This window comes from Sarcophilus harrisii, chromosome 3 (assembly GCF_902635505.1).
Source record: "Sarcophilus harrisii chromosome 3, mSarHar1.11, whole genome shotgun sequence".
Lineage (NCBI taxonomy): Eukaryota > Metazoa > Chordata > Mammalia > Dasyuromorphia > Dasyuridae > Sarcophilus > Sarcophilus harrisii.
Window position 1 is genome coordinate 18,997,506 of NC_045428.1, and position 16,063 is coordinate 19,013,568.

Genomic DNA, 16,063 nt, shown 5'->3' on the forward strand with positions numbered 1-16,063 from the left:
AATACATGTATGTGTTTGAGTGTATATACATAAATACAACCTTTCAAATAAATAAAATATATCAACCTTTAAAAAAACAAACAAAAAAAGCAGATTCTTTTCTCCTCATGTACAGATATTTTAGATAGCCTGACCCCCGTGGATTTTAGATTCAAACTCAAGGATATTTTTTTCTTATCAATTTATTTTCACAATTTACACAAGCAATCACAAAGAGGAAGCCTGTGGAGAAAGAGTTAGAGATATCTGAGTTCAAGTCCTATTTCTGATATCTCATGGGGCTGTGTGACCCATGGTGAGGGGATCAGGGACAGTAGAGTCAACTCTTTTTTTAAATAATAACTTTTATTTTCAAAATATATACAAAGATAGTTTTTAACATTCAAAAACTTTATGTTTCAAATTTTTCTCCCCCCTCCCCTAGACAGCAAGCAATTCAATATATGTTAAATATGTAGTTCTTCTATACATATTTCCACAATTGTCTTACTGCCCAAGAAAAATCAGATTAAAAAGGGAAAAAAATGAGAAAGAAAACAAAAGCAAGCAAACAACAAAAGGTGAAAATGCTATGTTGTGATCCACATTCAATCTCCTTACTTTCCTCGCGGGGTGTGGATGACGCTGTCCATTACAAATCTTTTGGAACTGGCCTGAATCACCTCAAAGTTGAAGAGAGCCTCGTCCCTCAGAATTGATGACCGCATAATCTTCTTGTTGCTGTGTAAAGTGTTCTCTTGGTTCTACTTCTTTCACTCAGCATCAGTTCATGTAAGTTAAAGTCGGCTTTCACAGCGAACTGATTGTTAAATTTTCTGAGCACATACACCACAGAAATCATCACGACTGCAAACCAGAGCCTGGCTTGTTCTTTTGTGGGTTGGGTAACTTCAGAAAATGTTAGTCCTGAAAATGAAGCTTGTACTTTTCAATGAGCTGGATGTTAAGTATTTGGACTCTGAACAAGTCACTTAACTCACAGGCAGCTAAATTTACTAAAATTTTTTTATAAAAAATAAATTTTACTAAATTTACTGATTAATTAATTAAATTAAATTATTTCATTATTAATTATTATTAATACATTACAATGATTAATACAAATAATTTATTAATATATTAAAATAATTAATATAAATATTAATTAAATTAATTACTAAATTTAAGAGCAGTCCCCAGTCTGTATGAGCAGAGGATGCAGTCTTTGCCAGGAATCCCCCACCTCTGCCTGTCTGAGTACCCTTCTGTTTAGCCCACTAGCTAAGATCGGAATTGTATTTAACTATGAAAGCCAGGGTTAGCCCCATGGCTGCACACAAATCTGATACCCCTGCCTGAGGTTTCGCCGGCCCTGCCCTGAACTGGAGAATTCAGAGGTCCAGCCAGTGAAGAAAGGAGTAAAGGGACATCTGGTACAGCAAAGTGATTGATTTGGGCTCACTTAGCCCATTGGGACAATGTAGTTGTCCAGACCATCGGAGAAGAAAATTAATTTATTTAGTCATTTCAGCCTCTCTCGGAAATTCTTACTTAAAACTTTGGAGAATACATGAAGAAAGGGAACGTGAAGTAATACGACTGAGGATGGAGCATAGGAAGCCAGCTGCAGGTTTCCTATTTATCCTGGAAACATCTGGGAACCATTGGGAATTTTTGAGTGGGGCCAGCTGGATATCTGGGGAAGGAAGGACATTTTGGCCAGAGGGGAGGGGAGGGCAGCGATGGGGAAGCCATCGCAGTAGTCGGTGAGGAAGGACCTGTTCTCTGGGTGGAAGCGGAAAGGACGGATCTGAGAGACACAGTAAGAACTAATAAGAATCAGTAACTGGCCATTCTGGGGGAGGAAGGAAGAGGAAGACTATGGATGACTCAAGAGCTTTGGAAGGGCTCCTCAACTCCTAAAGAGGGAGAATGAAACAGCAAGATTTGAGTTAGTGTCCGAGGATTTTGGACCTTACAGCTGGAAGTGATTCTCTGATTTTGTCTGGAAATAATTCTTCTGTATCAGTGGTGTCCCAAGTGCAGCCCCAAACAGATTGAAATATAATTGGGAAATAGTTAACAGAATAAACAGAAGCACAATAAAGTGTAAATAATAGTACATTTTAAAACTAAGTCAATATGGTGCTACTGGGCGTTTATATAGGGATTATTATGATATTAATTTTAGTATATTGATCACATCACTGCTACGTGCTTTAGGGTATCAATACTAATAATAACGATGCTGTCATTTATACGGAGCTCACTATGTGTCGGGTCCTGTGCTAGGGGCTTTCTTGATCCTTCTGACACCCCTGGGAGGTGAGTTCTATTTGAGTTGTATGGGAGGGTTCTTTATCCTTGCATTCACAATATTGCATAAAAATATTCTCCATCATTAGTCACCGGGTGCTTCTCCTCTGTGCCGAGGACTGTGCTAATTACAACATATGTACAACATGTAACACAAACATATAATGCAAATGTGTGTTATAATACAATAGTATGATATTGTGCGAGATCATTTTATATGCACAATATATAAAATACAAAGTTTTCCTTGGGCTGACTCAGTGGCAGCGTGGGGCATTATTTAGCCAGTTGATCTTGCTCTCCAGAAGCTTGCTAAGGGGAAAAGAAAGAGTGTGCATCCTCAGCCAGATGTTTCTGGCCTTGGTCCTGCTGATGAACCCTGCTCTCGGTTCGTTGTTTGGGCCGTGAGCCGAGTAGTCGGGCGTCCTTAGTGGGGCGGCCCCAGTGGATGTCAGTCCCATTGCATCCAGCTAGCTAAGAGTAAGTTCTTGGAAGAAGGCCGTCTGTGGAGAGGAGTCAGAGCTGGGGGAGGGCTCAGGGTTTCATTGACACGTGTGCCTCTCTGAACAGATGAACAGACTGAGCCCCAAGACCTGGGCAAGCTCCCAGAGGCACCACAGGGGCAGGGGCTGGGACATAGAGCATCCCTCTGGGATGGGGTGAGATCCCTCGATGGAGAGCTAGTGGCCCTCAGACAGGGGGTCAGCGGGGAACGCTCAGTCAGTGCAAACACTAAGGCAAGGTATCGCCCTTTATGCCAGTAGTTGTGGAAATGTCCTTTTGTCTGCTGAAACGTACTAGAGGAAGCCATAATCCCCCCTCTCCGGTCGCTGTAGGTGGCCAGCTTTCTGCTTTCTCAGTGCCTGCCATTAACCATTGGATTTCCATGTGGTCCCTGGCCACAGAGTCTGTAATCTCTCAGGGAAAGCAGGACAGAGGCCTTTGGGCAGGCCTCCTCAGAAAAAATAATAATGACTTGAACTCACATGGAGCCCTAAGGGGTTTACAGAGTGTTTTACTTAGGTGATTTTGTTTGTTCCTCACTATAGCCTTGAGACAGCCGCTGTTCTTAACCCCATAGATGGGAATACTGAGGAGAGAGAGGTTGAGCCCCAGATGGAGCTCAGGGACTGCTATTATTCCCCGTTTTACAGATGAGGAAACTGAGGCAGGCAGTAGGACAGGCGGGAGGACGGGACCCCTTCCTTCTCAGACGTGGTCCAGGGGTGGGTTGCTAAGTAGGGAAAAAGAAAGCTTGGGTGGCTCACTGGACAGTGCTCTGGACTTGGCTCAGGAAGGCTTCAGTCCAAATCCCCCTTGCTGAGCATCTCTGGGACTGCTTCCTCCTCCCTGTAACCAGGACCTGCAATAGCACAGGCCCCCCTGGGCTGTTGTGAGGAGCAGAGGGAGTGGCTTTGTAGCACCCCCCAGGCTAGCTCTTAGGGAAAGAGCTCACCCTTGATGGGACCCCCTCAGCCCTCGGCCCACAGAGTTCTGTCCATGGTCCTGGATCCCCACCACCTTGCCAGAGAGCCCTCTCCTTTGTCTCAGGTGCCAGGACAGCCCTCCAGCCTCTCCTCCTAGGCCTCTGTGTCCCTCTTGATAAGACAGAGTTGTATGAGATCTCCAAGATCACATGTCATAAGGTCATGAAGAGGACTTCAGAGGCCTGAATACAGCCCTTTTATTTTACAGACCGAAAAACAAGCAGGGTGCGAGGCTTGCTCCTTGGCAATGGCAAAGCTAGGACTCCAGCCTAGGCCCTCCAGTCCCCAAATCCCAAGCTTTTGCCAGTGCTCTGTGCCTTCTTGTGATAATAAATAACATTTTTGCCCCTTCTTCCTGATGGCTGTAGAGTGACCTTGGATCATTCAACATTTTGGTTCATTCACAGCCACAAAGCATCACTGGAAGAATCATTTGGAAACAAGTAAATAAACTGTGAACACATTATCAAGCCCCAAATAAGGTCTCTTCTGCATAATTCAATCCTTGGGTAAGAATTGGAAGAAAATCGAGCAAAAAAACAAAAACAAAACTAAGAAAAGCTTTAAAAAGATTTAGGTGGCAAGGGAGAAAGACAGAGCGATGTGGGCTTTTGGCTTCAGTCTGAGACACGAGGATGGCTTTGATTTTCCATTCAGAGCTGAATAGTATTGATGAGAAAAAGGTGAACAGAAACAGATGCTGAGGCCATTCAGAAGGAGTGTTCTTCTTTCATCATTAACTTCCCTTGCTGAATTACACACACTATCATCAATATCATGAGATGGCTGGGCTTACTTTCTCAGACTTTATCATGGAATGAAATTTGTGTAATGGAATTTCATAAGAAACTCATTTCACATAATTTAATCCCTTAAACCTCACATACAGACAGATCTTCCCTACTGAAATGAAAATTGTATTTGGATTTTTCTTAGCTAGCTCACCACATCCTAATTATTTTTTTTTTTTGGGGGGGGAATCATGCTACAAGGGGTAAAATCCATGATTTCATTCACGTTGCAAATTCCCCGTGTGCAAACTTCCTGCTCTGGTCTAGACTGACTTCTTTAATTTATCTTCCTAGATAATCGTGTGAACCTCCAGTCTGTTATGTCTCGGAGACACCAGGTGTGCAGTGATTAGAACCTTCCCTGAATCCAAATGCAGCCTCAGTGTTCACTAGCCGAGTGACCCTGGATTAGGACTTTTGATCTGAACTTAACTTTGATCTGACTCAATTTCCTCATCTAAAAGGCAGATATAAATAGCAGCCATCTCTTAGGAACATTGTGAGGATAAAATAAGATAATCTTGTAAATTGCTTTGCAGACCTCAAAACACCTTAAAACTGCTAGCTGCTATTAATATTATTATTGTTGTTGTTATCTCATTCTCACAACTCATCCTTATGTTCTGATTGGGTGCTTGGACTGGAGGATAGGGTCTCTGTTTAAAGAGGGGACCAACATAATCTCTTCCCTGTTTTCTACTAAAAGGATGGCTTTTAGTCTTGTCCACTTTGCCTGGCTTGTAGTAAGGACTTAATAACTGTTTATTGATAAATTGATTGTACTCCAATATTGGCTTTGGATCCAGCCATTCTGCTTTTCAATCCCGATAAATATTCTTCTTTTGTGAATGTGATGCACTTGCCTCTGATGGTAAGACCAAAGGTTTTGGACTTCAGAGATCATAGTGACCAAAGGTGCCCATCTTTGGCCATAGTCCCCATATGACCCATCCAACTCCCACGTGAGGTCTGGGAGAGATTAAAATGTCATCGGGAAACACTTAACAAAATAAATAAAAATGCAGCACGATGTAGGTAATATTAATTTGAGGTTTTCTAAGTCACCATCTGTCCCTTAGGATCCATTTGTGTCTGAGCTGACATCTCTGATCTAGACCAACACCCTCATTATATCCATGATGTGACTGGGCTCCAGTGAAATTAGGGCACTTGTTGGAGGTCACACTGGTAGTAAAAGGAAGCATTAAGACCTAAATCCAAGTCTAGAGATTTCATATTCATCATTCTTTCCAGTCAGCGCTGCCTTGAGAAAACCTGAAAAGAAACAGACTTTGCCTTCTGAAAGTTACAGTCCAAATGAGGGTTTACATCGAAATCGGTTAATCACAACATTTGTCAAATAAATTTTAACTCTTTTAACTCTGTGCTTTGATTAGCTGGAAGGAAAAGCATCCAGGAGCCCCTTGATGGAGGCCTGAGAGCTCAGGTTCTAATTTCCTCCAGGAACATTTAGAATGACTTTCTGAGACTGGGTTTGTCTCTTGGTAGATCTTAGTACCAAAGGACCATGTTTATTGGTATGTATAAGCTAGAAACTTGCTCTGCAAAAAATATTCTTTTTAGATTGAATTCATTTTCTGAATCAAAAAGAAAATTGGTAGTTTCAGAAGTTGCTGTGACAGGCCCTCAAAAATTGATATATAAACACATGGTGGGAGTTGTGAATATTATGATAGAGAACCTGAGGAAATGGGCCTTAAAAGGACAAGAGGAGGAAATCTCTAACCTTTCAGGGAGGGGAGTTGAACATCCTGTCTTTGCCATTCTCTCCATTCCTTCTGTGAGCAGAAAACAAATTCGGTGTCTAAAAGCCAGAAAGCTAGTGTTCTCTGGGAAATCCTGCTGCTTTAACGGAGCATTTAGTCTCGGAGGTGAGGGATACAAGGGCCTCCAAGGCTGTGCTGGCCGAGCCCTGGCTCTGGGAGGTTCACAAAGGTGTCTTTTGTAGGGCTTCCTGATTGGACAGTCTCTTTGGACGAGACGACATCCATCAGAGATGTAACTAGAGTGGGGTGACTGGGGATTTTCCTCAGGTGCTGACATGTAGAGGATGCTTGCAGCACATAGACTGTTTCATCAGCATAGAAACAAGTGAGCTGAGCACATGAGAAGAATAACGGGTTATACTAGGATGCTGCCAGATGGTGAGCCCGGGTCCCCACGGTTTCACTTTATTTTGACATTTTTTCTGCCTCCAACCCCATCCAGATGAGTCTGCCTTTAAAAGTCATAAACATCGTTCTTACTGGGCGCGCACTTCATGCTAATTGCTTGGGTGTTGTTTTAGGAAGCTCACCCCGGGCATTTAAAAACGCCAGTGATAACTCTTCCCCATAAGCCATAACTGCAGCACAAAATAAAACCTCGTCAGTGAGCAGCCCCGCTAGGAGAGGGATGGGTCTCGCCCCTCGGGGATCACGTCTGACAAAGTGAATTTGGAGAAAATGTATAGGGCGGACATTGGGGTCTCCTGGATCAGTCCCCACCTTCTGCTGAGCCCCGATCCATGGTCACCATCATTAGAGTTTAGGTCCCTGAGCATTCACTGAGCACAGAGGAAACAAGGAGCGCCCGTCGGGGGTGGGCGCGGAGCAGTAGGACTCAGGGGGTCCATCCCTCACGTCCTGGAGCCCCCTCATGCTTGCCCACCGGGGCCTCCCATAAACTCCCCATGGTGAGCCCTTCCAGTGTGCTGGAAGCCTTCCCTTCTCCTCCACGTGGGCCATCTTGCCTTCCCTTTCCCCACCGCGGGGCCGGCCGTCTGGATCTCCTCACCCTTCCTCCCCAAAGGCCTTTGCTTACGCCAGGCACGTTTTTGACCAGGACAAAACCCGGGCCATGAAAGCAAATTAACCCAAAGTAATTTTAGGCGGGGAAAGGGAGAACAAGGGGGGGCATCAGGAAGGGGCTTGCCTTGCGTCCCTGAGGGTTCTCCTTGGGCCACAGGTCCCGGCAGTCTCTGGGGCACCCGGAGGCTCCAGGCCCCCTCTCTGGGCGGCTGTTTCGGCTCCTCCCCCGGAGGTCACTCGGGGACTACAATGCCAGTGCCCTCCATGCTGTGTCATCGAGACTGGGACCTGCCATCAGGCCCAGTTTCCAGGAAAATGACGAGCGCCTGTTTTTGATTCTGCAAAAGGTTAAATGAACAAACCAAAAATAAATAAAGGAAAAGGAAAATAATTTGCTTTCAGCAACGCTCTAGCCGTAGGCTGTGCCTGTGAGCAGAATCATAATAGACTCAATTTAGCCAAAGAGTGCTGAGCCCCTGCCTGGGGGAGGGCTCTGAGGGGCCAAACAGGGGAAGGCCCTCTCCTCGAGGAGCTCCCCTTCTCTGGAGGAGAAAAGGCCCCGGGCTTGGCTGGTTCCAGGCCCTTAGAGGTGGTGGGCTCTGTCTGCCCACTGATTAACCCATCTGGGGTTTGACTCGCCCTGGGCACCCAGGAACTGGCGTGGGCAGCTGCATTTGGGCAAACTCTGCTGGGTAAATGTCACCTGGTCTGTGCCCTAGAGCTTGTTGGGAGCTTCCCCAATCCCCGCGGCCATGTGGTCACTGGCGGGGGCAGAGGGGAGGGCACGGAGCAGACCCCTCATCCATCGACTGTCCTGCAGGTCCCCCCTGTCTCTGTGAGTTTGCCCAGCAGCAACCCCCAGGTAGAAGGGCGGAGACTCGGAGCCCCCTGTCCCTGGAGACCCCCTTAGTCCATTGGAAACACTGGGGCTGGGGGCCATTGTGTGCCTGAGTCATGGTCCTTGGAGCTCTGGAACTCAGGCCCAGTCCCTCCCCATTCAGGACCCCTCCCCATAACATGTGCAGATGCTGAGCACACTGAGCACGGAGGAAGCACAGGTGCTGAGGGAAGGGTGGGGGTGGCAGGGATTGCTCCCTGAGAAGGTAGCATCCCAAATGGAGGGGACAGACCCCCCCCCCCACATGGGGGAAAGAATGGAGGGGAGGGGATATGACGTTCAGAACTGTCAGTCATTCAGCAGAGCTGAAACTTAGAGGGTGGGATGGCAAAAACTGGAAACACTTTGGAAAAACTCATTGGGGTCCAGGGGCTAGGGGCCAAGCCGAGGGATCTGTACTTTTCCCAGAACCCCCCGGGAGCCAGGGCAGGTTGTTGAGTGAAGAAGTGAAGGCTTAAGCCCTGCGGGAGGCCAGTTTTCCAGCTGCATAGGGGAGAGTCTGGAAGCAGGCTGGCCAACCCAAAGTCCTAGTGGCCCAGGACCTGGATAGGACGGGGACCATGCAATGGGGGGCAAAGGCCTGTCTGCACAAAGCTGGGGCTTAAGGATGCTTGGGGTGGATCAGAGATGCTGTGAGGATGGAGTCCACAGCACTTGGTGACTGGAGGAGCGGGAAGGGCCAGAATGATTCCAGGGAGTCTGAGCCAAAGCAGAACGAAGGGGCGTCTAGTCCAGCCCAGCCCTCCCATTTTTTAGAGGAATAAACTGAGCCCCAGAAAGGTCATGAACTTGAAGTGACTGAGAAGGAAGAGAGCCCCTGAGTCCCTGAACAGAGGCAAGGAAAGAATTAATTTCTTTAAAAGAAATTTTGCACAGGTGTTGGCGCAGGGGAGGTTGGCGAGTTCCTCCTTTTCCCCATTTTCTTCCTTCTCTTAACTAGGGCCCTTTATTCAGATTTATTGTTAGAGCTGGTGTTCGTGATGACGTTCAGTCATTCCCACGTGGAACTTGACATTTGGCTCCTCCAGCCCCACAGCCTGTTAAATACCGTGGCCCCTGAGGGCAATACAGAGCCCAGGGCCTGCCCGGTCTCCTCTCATCCCTCCCTCTTCTCTGTTCCACAATAGCCTGGCACTGCACTCACACACACACTCAGTCACACTCACACACTCACTCACACTCACACTCACACACACACTCACTCACACACACACTCACTCACACTCACACTCACACACACACTCACTCACACACACACTCACTCACACACACACTCACACACACACACACACTCACACACAGACTCACACACTCACACACAGACACACACACGCTCAGTCACACTCACACACTCACACTCACACACACTCACACACACACTCAGTCACACTCACTCACACTCACACTCACACACACTCACTCATACTCACACACACACTCACACATCCTCTGGTCCAGGTTCCAACCGTGAGCACACCCCCCTGTTGGCCGAGGTCCAAAGCCACGTTTCCAGGTGCCCTTTCCCAGGCTGGTGACAGGTGCCAAGAGGAGGTGCCCGGGGACGGTGCTGGGGCTGGAGCCGGGCAGGCCGCGAGCTCGTGGGGACCTCAGTGTCCCATCTGTGAAGGGGGGATAACCGTGCTGCACGGTCTGTCCCCCGGGACGGAGGCAGATGAGAGCCACGGGGTTTGTGGTTCAGGACCGCGGGACAAGCTGTGCCCTGTGAACCTTGCGCTGCGGCACAAATGACTGTGATCGTGCTTAGAGCAAGGCCGGGGCCCAGCCAGCTCCCCAATGTCCGGGCCGCCCGGAGCCCTGGGAAACGCAGAAGCTGCTACAGTTCTCGGTGGTCCTCCACCTGCTGGAGCCCCCTCCCCACGAGCGAAGCTTGTCCCTTACGCTGTGGTGGATAAACTGTTTTTAGTGGAAGTTAATGCCGAGACGTGGAGCGAGGAAGAGCACGAGTGATGAAAGCCCATCTCCAAGGAGAAGATGTCAGACTGGGGACATGGACTGCCCCACCCTCGGGCCACCTCTAGGTCCCCGGTTCTCCGCCCCCTTAGGGAATCAGTGAGCATGTAAAGGTGCCCCCTGGGCCAGGCTGGGGACATACAGCTGGACTGATTTCCTTCTCCAGCCCATTTTACAGAGGAGGAAACTGAGGCAGGTGGGGCTAAGTGACTTGCCCGGGGTCCCACAGCTGGGAAGAATCTGAGTCTGGGCGGAACTCAGGACTCCCCCAAACCTAACCAACAATTACGCCTCCCCCCTCCCCCCCACACTCAGATTGTGCCTCTGGAGATGGAGAACATCGCCCATCATCTGTCCGTCCCTTGGTCACTGCCCGGCCGAGTGCAGCGGTTGTTCATCCTACAATCTTGCTGTTATGGAAGAGCGCTCTTTTAGCTCCTTTTGTATCCTCAGCTTCTATCGGAGCCTGGCACACAGCAGGCGATAAATAAATGTTTGCTGACTGCTGCCAAGCCCTCACCAGGGTGGGGTATTTGAGGTCCTTCAGTCATCCCTGGAGATCCATGAGAGGGACGCTCCGGGCAGCCGCCAGCCTTATGCTCTGGGGCAGCCTTGGGCCACGTTCCGGGGAGACCTTCCCCAAGGTCTGGAGGCCGCCTTGGCTCTGGTGACTCTGCTTCCCAGGTGCCTCCAAAGGCCCCCACTTCTGCCAGTCTGGCCGCCCTTCATCCGTCTCCCAGCCGGCATCTCCCCCTCCAAGGGTCTCTCTCTAGTCCTGCTGCCCCCCACTTCTGTCCCCCCCTTTCTTGCACCATGTGGCCGCCATCTTTTCAGATGTGTCTGCACACGAATGCTGTTTAGGGACACTTGTCATGGCACCGGCATTGTGGGGGGTGCGCTGTGGTCCCCTTACCCATAAAACAGACCCCAAGGGCTGCCCCCACCTGAGCCACGGTCCCCCTTCTCCCCACCAGGCAGCGCCTGAGTGGTGACTGCCCGGCCAAGGATTAGGGTTCCCCCTGGGGGCAGCTGGGCCGGGCAGTGGAGACCAGGCTCTGGAGGCTGAGTCAGATGCTTCCCAGCTTCCCTCCTCTCTGCCTCAGTTTCCTGGCCTGCTAAATGGGGACCCTGACAGTGCTCACCGCCCAGAGTTATTGCAAAGGCCAAAGGAGAACGTATTGTGAGGTGCTCCCTGCGTGCCGGGAGATGATGCTCTGGAGCCACAGAGGCCTTAGCGCCCGCTCGCCCTGAGCTAATAGAACAACAGCCACGATGACAATGGTGTTTGTGTGATGCTCTGGGAAACAGAGCGGTGGGTACCCCTGCAGAGCAGCTGTTACATATGCTCTGGGAAGGCCGTGTGAATGATCGTACAAATACACACATAAATCTCTCATTGGAAGCGCCGTGCTATTGTTTTTATAGCTTTTTATTTTCAAAATAGATGCAGTTTTCACCTTTCACCTTGCAACCCGTGTTCTGAGTCTCCCCTCCCTAGACAGAAGGCAATCCTCTATAGGTTGAGTTTGTGCAGTTCTTCCCCGTATTTCCAAGCTTGCCGTGCTCGGCCACATTGTCTGATCATCATAGTAACCCTGGGCAGCGGGTGCTGCCCCCATTTTACAGATTAGGAAATTAAAGTAGATGCGCCTGAGGGAGCTGTCCAGGGTCATGCAGTCTGACCCAGGTCCGGCTGCAGCTCCCCTTGCGGCCCTGGCCAACCTCCTGAGCCTCAGTTTCCTCATCCGGAATATCAGGCGGCCGGCCGTTGTACCGGGACGGCCCCGGGCTACGATGTCTCTGGGAGGGAGGAACTGACCCCCTGCTCGCGGCTGCAGCTACAATAAGGGGTGACCCGTCCGTGGCCCTGGCTCCTGTAGGATCCTGGCACATGCGTGCCGGGGACCCCCAGAAAGGGGCAGAAATTAAATGAAGCAAACTGGCCCTGCCCTTGTCAGGGGGGATCCCAAGTGAGCCTAAGAGGGAGGCCCGGAAGTTGTGATGGGAAAATCGTCATTAGTTCCTGGGCTTGCCGCAGTCTGGCGGGATATGGCCGTGCCGGACCGTGGGCAGCCTCAGCCGCCGGCTCAGGGGCTTCTCCTCAGGCCCGTGCAGCCCGGCCCTGGCCGTGAGCCAGCCCTCGGGGCTCTGTGATCCCCACTGCCCTCGCTGCCCTGTCAGCTGCCATCGGAGGGGGAGCGTCTGAAAGGTTCCTGGGCCTCACTGGCGCAGGAAATAAATACCGTGCTTATGTCACTGTCTGAAATGCAAAACCGGAGAACCCAGAATGGTCCCGAGGAGCATCAGGCTGACACATCGATAATTTATGTCTGTCCAAGTGTGAAAATTAAATGAATAATGAGTCACATTCTGAAGGCTTGAACTATGGAGGGAAATATTATTTTCCATCCTTAGCAGAGCGCGTGTTACTTGTTGTAGAAGCTCTTTGCATGACCCACGTATAATTGTCCCGGAAAAAGACATTTCTCATTTCTTCAGTGACAGCATGACATGGCGACAATATTCCCATCATTCTGTTTGCCACCAGAATTATCCCAGAGCCGCCTTCTCTGAGCTTACAGCCTAATGCTTTATTTGGTCGCAAAAAGCAGTTTCTCTACCTGTGTGAGGTAGATAAATATTAGCTGTAAAGCAGGAGAGGAAGACAATGTGTCCCACGACAGCTCCAGTTGAACTCCGTTGGAAAGTGTGAGAAAATAAAAATAGCCGCCAAATGTCTGCGCTCTCACAGGTTGGGACGATCTCATTGGATTCCCTCACAAGCCCTGTGCGCTGGAGGCTTTTTTTAGCCTCATTTTGCAGAAGAGGAAGAAAAGACATTTATTAAATGTCTATTAGGTGTGCCTCATTAACACGCATGCAGACAGGCTCACGCATGTGCACACACGCACATAGTACAGGTGATCCCTCCATAGGTGAAGAGACCGAAGCTCATCAATAGGAATGGGACAAGGTGAGGTTCTCATCCAAGTCTTCAGGACTCCAAGTGGAGGATTCAGGACCCTGGAGAGTGAGCATCTCAGGACCCCCCTGGCGAAAGCCGGCCAAAGGCCCAAAGTGCATTTGTATCTAGACTGACCCTGGTTGTATCTGGACTGACCCTTCCAGGTTGTACTTGGACTGACCCTTTCAGGCTGTATCTGAGCTTAAAGTCTTCCATGTTTGTTGTATCTGGACTGAGAATCTTTCATGTTGTACTTTGATTGAGTGTTGAGTCTTCCATGTTTTTTCCTGGACTGACCCATCCATGATTCCTTGAACTCAGATCCTTAAAGTCTATAATGTGAGCCCTTTGTACTACAGTCAGTCAACAAGCATTTATTAAGTGCTTGCTGTATTCCAGGTACTGAGTGAGGTGCCGGGGATGCAGGGATAAGGAGGAAATGGTGGCTGTCTTCAGGGAGCTCAGGCATTGGCGGGGGAAGCATCAGGAACTGGAATTTGGAGGGGCAAGTCCAGCGGGGACTTTTTGTGGCTGCGGTCCCAGTCTTCCGTCCCATGGTCCGCCTGGTCTCCGGCCCCAGGAGCACCCTCATGACCCCTTCCTGGTCCACCTGCCCCAGCTTAGTTTCCCACGCCCCTTGGGGAAGCTGTGTGTGAATGGAACGGCTGCCAGCTGTAGCTGTGCTGAGTCCCCTGGGGGGGCTGGGGAGTGAGGGAGAGCCAGTGAGGGGCACCAGCTTGCCCCCTTCCCTTGCTCTGGCCCCTCCCTCTCACATCCCCACAGCCTTCTGAGACATCCTCCTCCCCGAAACCCCTCCCGCTGGAGGCCCTCATTCTGGGCCAGGCCTCCTGCTGAGCTTGGGGAGACAAAGCAGCCGACACCCCAAAGTATCTCCCCTGGAGGAGCCCATGTTCTCACAGGAGCAGGGCCCCTCTCCCCCCGCCCCCGCCAGGTGTCCCCCAGCAGCTGTTCTTCTCCCTTCAAGTTTAACGGCAGCAATGCCCCACGGGCTCTGCTGTCGCCCCTTCCCCTCCCTCCCAGGCTCCGACCTGGATCCTCAATTCACATCCACCTCACACAGGGGTGGGGTCCCACGGGGGGATACCCCATTCGACTCTGACTGGCAGGGGGCTAGCCCTGCTGAGAGCCACTGAGAGTCTTTAAGTGGCGAGGCTAGGACAGGTACTGGGGAGCCCGGGGAACGCTTGTTATTAGCGTTTGTCACCCCCCAAGCCTTCTGTGCATGAGGGAGTGCAGCTGCCATTTACACAGCCCGTCCAGTGGGTCCTTTTCCCAAAGCCCAAGACCCTTAGTACGAGAGGGCCTTGGCATGGTGGGAAGGAACAGGGATTTAATAAGCATCTGACCATGGGGTGGCCCGGCTCTCACATTACAGAGAAGGAAACTGGACTCCGTAAGAGGTGGGATCAGCTTTTGTGGGGAGCGAAGCTTTTGGGGGGAGTGGACACTTTCAGAGAGAAAACCCCCTCGGCACTCTTGCATTTTCATATAGCCATGTCCCTTAAGGTGAACTTTTAAAATTTACTCAATTTCTTTTTAGAATATCCCTCTTGGTCCTGCATGCATTGGTTAGTGCAAACTTTATTATAATTTTTTTTTGGTCAAAATAAAGCATCTATTCTGATTGTTGTTTGGGATAGTTCTTCACAGGGTAGCCCCAGCTACTGAGTGAGCAATTTATATAAAGTTTAATGGGAACAGAATGACTGAATATTCTCTGTTGAATGGAAACAAGGCAGGAGGCAAAGAGTTGACAGTAACACAGGGCCCAAAATGATCATCAGTTGTGTGTTAAACCATGGCATAGAGATCTGGATATATTTGCACAACCCCAAATACAAATACCATGTCATTTGGGAATTAGCATTTCACAGTTTCTTCTATCGATGTCTATGAACTTCATAATTAAATGATAATTTTATATTTACACAGTAATTTATGGAAAAAATTACTAATTTATGAAGTAATTCCATAATTTGTGCTCTGTAAAATTGGGTATAACAGTTTTTATACTAGCAACAGTGTAAGCAAGCTAAGGATTTTGGTCTACATATAGATATATACACATATATATATAGTAACATAAGTCAGACTGAAAAGCTGAGTATGAACTCACAGTTCCCATATTGCACAGATGGATATATTAGGAGAACTATACATAGTCCCAATGTGAGCATTGTAATAATAATAGGTTAAGACCGATGCTCATCATGAACACGTCAATAAGGTTTGAAAACAATAACTACACCGATGGAGAACTTTTTAAAAAAATGTGCCTCCCTATTTCCACAAATTTGCAGCAATTAAAATTCAATTTGGAATCTGCTTACGGTGATCATCTCAGTGGGGATTTTAGCTATTAAGAACCTTTTATTCAAATGTTCACTGATGGGAAATAAAAAGCCCTATCCACAGAGCAACAATAAAACTCCCTACTTGGGGCAATATTCCCCTGAGAAATCCAGATCCAACACTAAGAGGTTTTCGATCCCTTCTCTCGTGAAAAATGTATGTGAAAGTTGGAAAACAGTAAAAGCAAAGTATGTCTTAATTGTCAGCTTATTTGGAAGTCACCGTCTTAATATAACTCTGGCTTCATAAGCAGCCCCCATTATAAAAACAAGTCCCAAAGTTCCTGGATGAGCCCAAACACCCATTTCTGAGAATGCGACTTGAATAGCGTTTGTGGAGAGCTAAAAGCATCACAGTGAATCCTAAGCATTAAACAATTACATACAAAATATATTCTTTAATATATATATATATATATTACTTACAGACAGAACCTTCCACGTAACACATAGATCACATTTGTTCTCTGACTT

The 16,063-nt window shown here is 48.7% G+C and overlaps 1 protein-coding gene across 2 annotated transcripts in view; it reads left to right on the forward strand.

The window, feature by feature from the left end:
• The window catches only part of PPM1L (protein phosphatase, Mg2+/Mn2+ dependent 1L), a 68,505-nt gene that overhangs the window by 31,183 nt on the left and 21,259 nt on the right, over positions 1 to 16,063 (forward strand). The gene's annotated exons all lie outside the window — the stretch shown is intronic.